Raw genomic sequence first — 9152 nt, forward strand, 5'->3', positions numbered from 1 at the left:
GTTTCGGGCCTGTGACCCCCTCATCCTGCACCCCTTCCCCCATCCTCTATTGTCTGTAATGCTCTATTCTTGAATTTTCTTTTATAACATGTGCAGTAATGTTAGTATACTGTGCAGTATGATATGTAGCATAGAGAAACCAATGCTTAAATGCTAATAAGGTTATTTTAAATAAAATAGTCAAAGAAAAATAGAACAGGCAGATTCTAAGAATTCACAATTTACCGCTCTAGAAAGACAGTTAACAAAAGGTACCGTATATACTCGAGTATAAGCCGACCCGAGTATAAGCCGAGACCCCTAATTTCAACCCAAAATCCCAGGAAAAGTTATTGACTCGAGTATAAGCCTAGGGTGGGAAATACCTCATCCCCCCCTGTCATCATCCAGACCCGTCATTAACATCCTCATCATCATCCCCTTGTCATCATCCCACACATCCCCCCTTCATCATCCCCTTATCATCCCACACATCCCCCCTTCATCATCCCCTTGTCATCATCCCACACATCCCCTTATCCCACACATCCCCCCTTCATCATCCCCTTGTCATCATCCCACACATCCCCTTATCATCCCACACATCCCCCCTTCATCATCCCCTTGTCATCATCCCACACATCCCCCCTTCATCATCCCCTTGTCATCATCCCACACATCCCCCCTTCATCATCCCCTTGTCATCATCCCACACATCCCCTTATCATCCCACACATCCCCCCTTCATCATCCCCTTGTCATCATCCCACACATCCCCCCTTCATCATCCCCTTGTCATCATCCCACACATCCCCTTATCATCCCACACATCCCCCCTTCATCATCCCCTTGTCATCATCCCACACATCCCCTTATCATCCCACACATCCCCCCTTCATCATCCCCTTGTAATCATCCCACACCCCCCCCCTTCATCATCCCCACCCCCCTTCATCATCCCCACACCCCCCCCCCTTCATCATCCTCTTCTCATCATTCGCCCTCAGTGGTCTTCAACCTGCGGACCTCCAGAGGTTTCAAAACTACAACTCCCAGCAAGCCCGGGCAGCCATCGGCTGTCCGGGCTTGCTGGGAGTTGTAGTTTTGAAACCTCCGGAGGTCCGCAGGTTGAAGACCACTGCGGCCTTCAACATGCGGACCTCCAGAGGTTTCAAAACTACAACTCCCAGCAAGCCCGGGCAGCCATCGGCTGTCCGGGCTTGCTGGGAGTTGTAGTTTTGAAACCTCCGGAGGTCCGCAGGTTGAAGACCACTGCGGCCTTCAACATCATCCAGCCCCCTCTCACCCCCTTTAGTTCTGAGTACTCACCTCCGCTCGGCGCTGGTCCGGTCCTGCAGGGCTGTCCGGTGAGGAGGTGGTCCGGTGAGGAGGTGGTCCGGGCTGCTATCTTCACCGGGGGCGCCTCTTCTCCGCGCTTCCGGCCCGGAATAGAGCCGTTGCCTAGACAACGACGCATCTGCGTCATTGTCAAGGCAACGTGACTATTCTGAGGCCGGGCCCGAAGCGCTTAGAAGAGGCCTCCCCGGTGAAGATAGCAGCCCGGACCACCTCCTCACCGGACCACCTCCTCACCGGACAGCCCTGCAGGACCGGACCAGCGCCGAGCGGAGGTGAGTACTCAGAACTAAAGGGGGTGAGAGGGGGCTGGATGATGTTGAAGGCCGCAGTGGTCTTCAACCTGCGGACCTCCGGAGGTTTCAAAACTACAACTCCCAGCAAGCCCGGACAGCCGATGGCTGCCCTGGCTTGCTGGGAGTTGTAGTTTTGAAACCTCTGGAAGTCCGCAGGTTGAAGACCACTGCGGGTGGGGGAGTTCACTCGAGTATAAGCCGAGGGGGTGTTTTCAGCACGAAAAATCGTGCTGAAAAACTCGGCTTATACTCGAGTATATACGGTATATCTGTAAGACAATTGGCATTAGCTCATAGGAGAGAACAATATAGGAGGAATTCTTGGTTCCACCTTGTACTGCACATACTTTACTAATAGCGTAGCTTTTAGAAAATGTTATGATGAATAGGACAAGTTTATCAATATAGCAAATGATGCATGTATCACCAAAAGAGACAAAGGTGTGCGAATTTGAAGTCCCAAGTAATGTCAATCATTCCTATTATTACTGACGTCATCTCATATTTAGGACTAAAGTCAGTGGATAAGTGGATACACACAACCAACTTTTTTTCTAAATTTAATTCAAGCATTGTCTATAAATGATGGGTAAAATTAAAAGAACAAAACTTATATCTAGGCATTTTATAAACTCACTGACATTAGGCAGAGGACTAAATCAGACATTGGCAAATAAATTAAATAAAACCTATAGAAGTATTACTTTTATTTTGATGATAAAACACATGAGGCTCACATGTCAAATTATCATTGCTTTACTAATATTAGGATTTTTGTTGGATAGGCTTAGAATCTGGCTTGCAGATGATCACAGAACTTTGTGTGCATTGACATTTTCTCCAAAAGCTTATCATTTCTTGGTCTTTTAAAACCTTAAGGACCAAGCCCATTTTCACCTTAACCCCTTAAGGACCAGGCACGTACTCATGCGCCCGTGGGAACTTCGGCGGGACCGGACCGGGGTGACTGCTGATATCGATCAGCAGTCACCCCGCGCAAATGCCCAGGGGGGTCATCAGATCAGGCGATCGGCACAAATCGCATGTGAATTCACACTTGCGATTTGCGCGATTACGGGTCATTACGGGTCTATGGTTACCCGGAATATAAGGGGGATCGTGGGTGTCTAAGACACCCACAATCCCCCTGAAGCGATAGGAGTGAGGTGGCAGGGGTGCCACCCCTCCTATCCCTGCTATTGGTGGTCTAGACGTGACCACCAATAGCAGATCGGGGGCGGGGGGGTTAACTTTCATTTTCCCTGTCCTGCCCACCCACAATAGGCGGGGCAGAACGGGGAAACGACAGAGGACCGGCGCCGGAGTCCACTTACCGATCTGCGGAGGCTGCGGGCGACGATCGGTGTCTGAGATCGCGGCTGGCGATATTGTGCAGCAGGCTCCCTGGATCCGACGGAAGCTGGTAAGTTGCCTAGCAGCATCTGGAGGGCTGCAGTCCAAGACCACTATATAGGGGTCTCTATACTGTAGCACTCCAGATGTTGCAAAACTACAACTCCCAGCATGCCCAGACAGCTGTTTGGGCATGCTGGGAGTTGTAGTTTTGCAACAGCTGGAGGGCTACAGTTTGAGACCACTATATGGTAGTCTCTGAACTATAGCCCTCCAGATCTTGCAAAACTACAACTCCTAGCATGCCCACACAACTGTTTGCGGTCTGGGCAATCTGGGATTTGTAGTTTTGCAGCATCTGGAGGGCCACAGTTTGCAGTGGTCTCTATACTGTAGCTCTCCAGATGTTGCAAAACTGCAAATCCCAGCATGCACAGACAGCAAACAGCTGTCTAAGCATGCTGGGAGTTGTAGTTGCGATCCCTCCAGCTGTTGCATAACTACATCTCCCAGCATGCCCTTCGGTGATCAGTACATGCTGGGAGCTGTAGTTTTGCAACAGCTGGAGGCACACTGGTTAGAAAATATTGAGTTAGATAACAGAACCTAACTGAAGATTTTCCAACCAGTGTGCCTCCAGCTGTTGCAAAAGTACAACTCCCAGCCTGCATGGTCTGTCAGTACATGCTGGGAGTTGTAGTTTTGAAACAGCTGGAGGTTTGCCCCCATGTGAACGTACAGGGTACATAAGTTTTCTGCTTCAAGTATGAGCTGCAGCAAATTTTTCACCGCAGCGCAAACTCCTAGCAGGGAACTCACTGTAAACCTCCGCCAGTGTGAATGACTACACTAAAACAAAATAAAAGGTAAAACACTACATATACACCCCCTTACACTGTCCCCCCCAATAAAAATTAAAAACGTATTGTACGGCAGTGTTTCCAAAATGGAGCCTCCAGCTGTTGCAAAACAACATCTCCCAGCATTTCTGGACAGCCACTGACTGTCCAGGCATGCTGAGAGTTTAGCAACAGCTGGAGGCACCCTGTTTGGGAATCACAGGCATAGAATAACCCTATGTCCACCCCTATGCAATCCCTAATTTAGTCCTCAAATGCGCATGGCGCTCTCTCACTTCAGAGCCCTGTCGTATTTCAAGGAAACAGTTTAGGGCCACATATGGGGTATCTCCGTACTCGGGAGAAATTACACTACAAATTTTGGGGGGATTTTTCTTCTTTTACCCCTTATGAAAAGTAAAAGTCTACACCAGCCTGTTAGTGTAAAAAAAAAAAATTTACACTAACATGCTGGTGTTGCCCTTTACTTTTCATTTTCACAAGAGGTAAAAGGAAAAAAAGACCCCCAAATTTTGTAACGCAATTTCTCCTGAGAAATACCCCAGATGTGGGCGCAAAATGCTCTGCGGGCGCACAACAAGGCTCAGGAGTGAGAGTGCACTATGTACATTTGAAGCCTAAATTGGTTATTTGCACAGGGGTGGCTAATTTTACAGCGGTTCTGACATAAACGCAAAAAAATAAATACCGACATGTGACCCCATTTTGGAAACTACACCCCTCATGGAATGTAACAAGGGGTATAGTGAGCCTTAACACCCCACAGGTGTTTGACAAATTTTCGTTAAAGTTGGATGGGAAAAATGCTGGTGTTACCCTAAATTTATCATTTTCACAAGGGAAAAAAGGAAAAAATCCCCCCAAAATTTGTAACCCCATTTCTTCTGAGTAAGAAAATACCCCAAATGTGGATGTTAAATGCTCGGCGGGCGAACTAAAATGCTCAGAAGAGAGGGAGCGCCATTGGGATTTTGAAGAGAAAATGTGTCCGGAATTGAAGGCCACGTGTGTTTACAAAGCCCCCATAGTCCAAGAACAATGGACCCCCCAACATGTCACCCCATTTTGGAAACTACACCCCTCACGTAATGTAATAAGGGGAACAGTGAGCATTTACACCCCACAGGTGTCTGACAGATTTTTGGAACAGTGGTCCGTGAAAATTTTATTTTTCATTTGCTCAGCCTACTGTTCCAAAGATCTGTCAAATGCCAGTGGGGTGTAAATACTCACTGCACCCCTTATAAAATTTTGTGAGGGGTGTAGTTTCCAAAATGGGGTCACATGTGGCGGAGTCCACTGTTCTGGCACCACGGGGGCCCCTGACTACCATTCCAAACAAATTCACTTTTCAAAAGCTCAATGGCGCTCCTCCTCTTCTGAGCATTGTAGTTCGACCACAGGGCACTTGATGTCCACACATAGGGTATTTCCATACTCAGAAGAAATGGGGTTACAAATTCTGGGGGGTATTTTCTGCTATTAACCCTTGCAAAAATTTGAAATTTGGGGGGAAACACACATTTTAGTGAAAAAAAGATTTTTTTTTTACATATGCAAAAGTCGTGAATCCTCTGTGGGGTATTAAGGCTCACTTTATTCCTTGTTACGTTCCTCAAGGGGTCTAGTTTCCAAAATGGTATGCCATGTGTTTTTTTTTTTGCTGTTCTGGCACAATGGGGCTTCCTAAATGCAACATGCCCACGATCAAAATTTGCCTCAAAAAGCCAAATATGACTCCTTCTCTTCTGAGCATTGTAGTTCGCCCGTAGTGCACTTCAGGTCAACTTATGGGGTACCTCCATACTCAGAAGAGATGGGGTTACAAATTTTGGGGGGTATTTTCTGCTATTAACCCTTGCAAACATGTGAAATTTGGGGGGAAACACAGCATATTTTTTTTTACATATGCAAAAGTCGTGAAACACCTGTGGGGTATTAATGCTCCCTTAATTCCTTGTTACGTTCCTCAAGGGGTCTAGTTTCCAAAATGGTATGCCATGTGTTTTTTTTTTTGCTGTTCTGGCACCATAGGAGCTTCCTAAATGCAACATGCCCACCAAAAATCATTTCAGAAAAACGTACTCTCCAAAATCTCCTTGTCGCTCCTTCGCTTCTGAGCCCTCTACTGCGCCCGCCGAACACTTTACATAGACATATGAGGTATGTGCTTACTCGAGAGAAATTGGGCTACGAATACAAGTATAAATTTTCTCCTTTTACCCCTTGTAAAAATTCTAAAATTTGGTCTAGAAGAACATGCAAGTGTAAAAAATGAAGATTGTAAATTTTCTCCTTCACTTTGCTGCTGTTCCTGTGAAACACCTAAAGGGTTAAAACACTTACTGAATGTCATTTTGAATACTTTGGGGGGTGCAGTTTTTATAATGGGGTCTTTTATGGGGTATTTCTAAAAAGAAGACCCTTCAAATCCACTTCAAACCTGAACTGGTCCCTGAAAAATAGTGAGTTTCAAGCCCTCTGGTGTCTTCCAAAAGTAAAAACATGTCAATTTTATGATGCAAACATAAAGTAGACATATTGTATATGTGAATCAAAAAAAATTATTTGGAATATCCATTTTCCTTACAAGCAGAGTGCTTCAAAGTTAGAAAAATGCAAAATTTTCAATTTTTTAATCAAATTTTGGGATTTTTCACCAAGAAAGGATGCAAGTTACCACAAAAATTTACCACCATGTAAAAGTAGAATATGTCATGAAAAAACAATCTCGGAATCAGAATGATAACTAAAAGCATTCCAGAGTTATTAATGTTTAAAGTGACAGTGGTCAGATGCTCAAAAAACGCTCTGGTCCTAAGGTGTAAAATGGCCTGGTCCTTAAGGAGTTAAGGACCAGATAATTGTTTGCACATTTGACCACTGTCAATTTAAGCATTAATAACTCTGGGATGCTTTTTAAATATGGATTTGATTCCAAGATAGTTTTTTCGTGACATATTCTACTTAATGTTAGTGGTAAATTTTGGTCGATACTTGCATAATTTCTTGGTAAAAAAAACGAAAATTTTATGAAGATTTTGAATTTTTTTTTTAACTTTGAAACTCTCTGCTTATAAGGAAAATGGACATCCCAAATAAATTATATATTGAGTCACATATACAGTATGTCTACTTTATGTTTGCATCATAAAATTGACATGTCTTTACTTTTGGAAGACATCAGAGGGCTTCAAAGTTCAGCAGCAATTTTTCACAAAATGTTCAAAATCAGAATTCTTCAGGGACCAGTTCAGTTTTGAAGTGGATTTGGGTCTGCATAATAGAAATGCCCCATAAATGACCCTATTATAAAAGCTGCACCCCTCAAAGTATTCAAAATGACATTCAGAAAGTTTGTTAACCATTTAGGTGTTTCACAGAAATAGCAGCAAAGTGAAGGAGAAAATTCAAAATCTTCATTTTTTACACTCACATGTTCTTGTAGACCCAGCTTTTGAAATTTTACAAGGGGTAAAAGGAGAAAAATCCCCCCAAAATTTGTAACCCAATTTCGAGTAAGGAAATACCTCATATGTGGATGTAAAATGTTCTGTGGGTGCACTAGAGGGCTCAGAAGAGAAGGAACGACAATGGGATTTTGTGTATGAATTTTGCTGAAATGGTTTTTGGGGGGCATGTCGCATTTAGGAAGCCCCTATGGATGCTAGAACAGCAAAAAAACAAAAAACACATGGCACAGTATTTGGGAAACTACCACCCTCAAGGAACGTAACAAGGGGTACAGTGAGCCTTAACACCCCACAGGTGTTTGACACTTTTTAGGTAAAGTTGGATGTGTAAATGGAATTAAAAAAATGTTCACTAAACTGCTGTTCTTGTCCCCAAATTTACCATTTTAACAAGAGGTAATAGGAGAAAAGTCCCCCCAAAGTTTGTAACACCATTTTTAATACCCCACATGTGGATGTAAAGTGCTCTGCAGGTGAACTACAATGCTCAGAAGAGAAGGAGCACCATTGAGCTTTTGGAGAGAGAATTTGGTTGGAATAGAAGTGTGGGGGCCAGAACAGTGGACTCCCACCACATGTGACCCCATTTTGGAAACTACACCCCTCACAAAATGTAATAAGGGGTGGAATGAGCATTTACACCCCACTGGGGTTTGAAAGATCTTTGGAACAGTGGGCTGTGCAAATTAAAAATTACATTTTTCATTTTCACGAACCACTGTTCCAAAAATCTGTCAGACACCTGTAGGGTGTAAATGCTCACTGCACCCCTAATTACATTCTGTGAGGGGTGTAGTTTCCAAAATGGGGTCACATGTGGGGTTGGGGTCCACTGTTGTGGCACCATGGGGGGCATGGGGGCTTTGTAAACACACATGGCCTTCAATTTTGGACACATTCTCTCTCCAAAAGCCCAATGGAGCTCCTTCTCTTCTGAGCATTGTAGTTACCCCACAGAGCACTTTACATGCACATATGGGGAATTTCCATACTTTGAAGAAATGGGGCTACAAATTTTGGATGGCTTTTTTTTCCTATTTTCCCTTGGAAAAATGGAAAATGTAGGTTATCACCAGCATTTTAGTGAAAAACATTTTTTTTTTCATTTTCACATCCAGTTTTAATGAAAATTTGTCAAACACCTGTGGGTTTTCAAGGCCCGCTATACACCTTGTTACGTTCCATGAGGGGTTTAGTTTCCAAAATGGGGTCACATGTGGGTATTTATTGTTTTGCGTTTATGTCAGAACCACTGTAAAATAAGCCACCCCTGTGCAAATCACCAATTTAGACCTCAAATGTACATGGTGCGCTTTCACTTCTGAGCCATGATGTGCGCCCACAGAGCACTTTGCGTCAGCATATGGGGTATTTCCGTACTCAGGAGAAATTGCATTACATATTTTGGGGGTCTTTTTTTTTCTTTTACCGCTTGTGAAAATTAAAAGTATGGGGCAACACCAGCATGTTAGTGTAAAAAATTTACTTTTTTTACACTAACATGCTAATGTAGACCCCAACTTTACCTTTTCATAAGGGTTAAAAGGAGAAAAAGCCCCCCAAAATTTGTAACGCAATTTCTCCCGAGTACGGAAATACCCCATAGGTGGCACCGAACTGTTGCCTTGAAATACGACAGGGCTCCAAAGCGAGAGTGCCATGCGCATTTGAGGCCTAAATTGGGGATTTGCATCCACCACCAAAATACCCCACGGCAGTGTTTCCTAAACAGGGTGTCTCCAGCTGTTGCAAAACTCCCAGCATGCCTTGACAGTCAGTGGCAATACTGGGAGTTGTTGTTTTTCAAGAGCTGGAAGCTTCATTTTGGAAACAGT

This window comes from Hyla sarda, chromosome 3, assembly GCF_029499605.1.
Source record: "Hyla sarda isolate aHylSar1 chromosome 3, aHylSar1.hap1, whole genome shotgun sequence".
NCBI classification, from domain to species: domain Eukaryota; kingdom Metazoa; phylum Chordata; class Amphibia; order Anura; family Hylidae; genus Hyla; species Hyla sarda.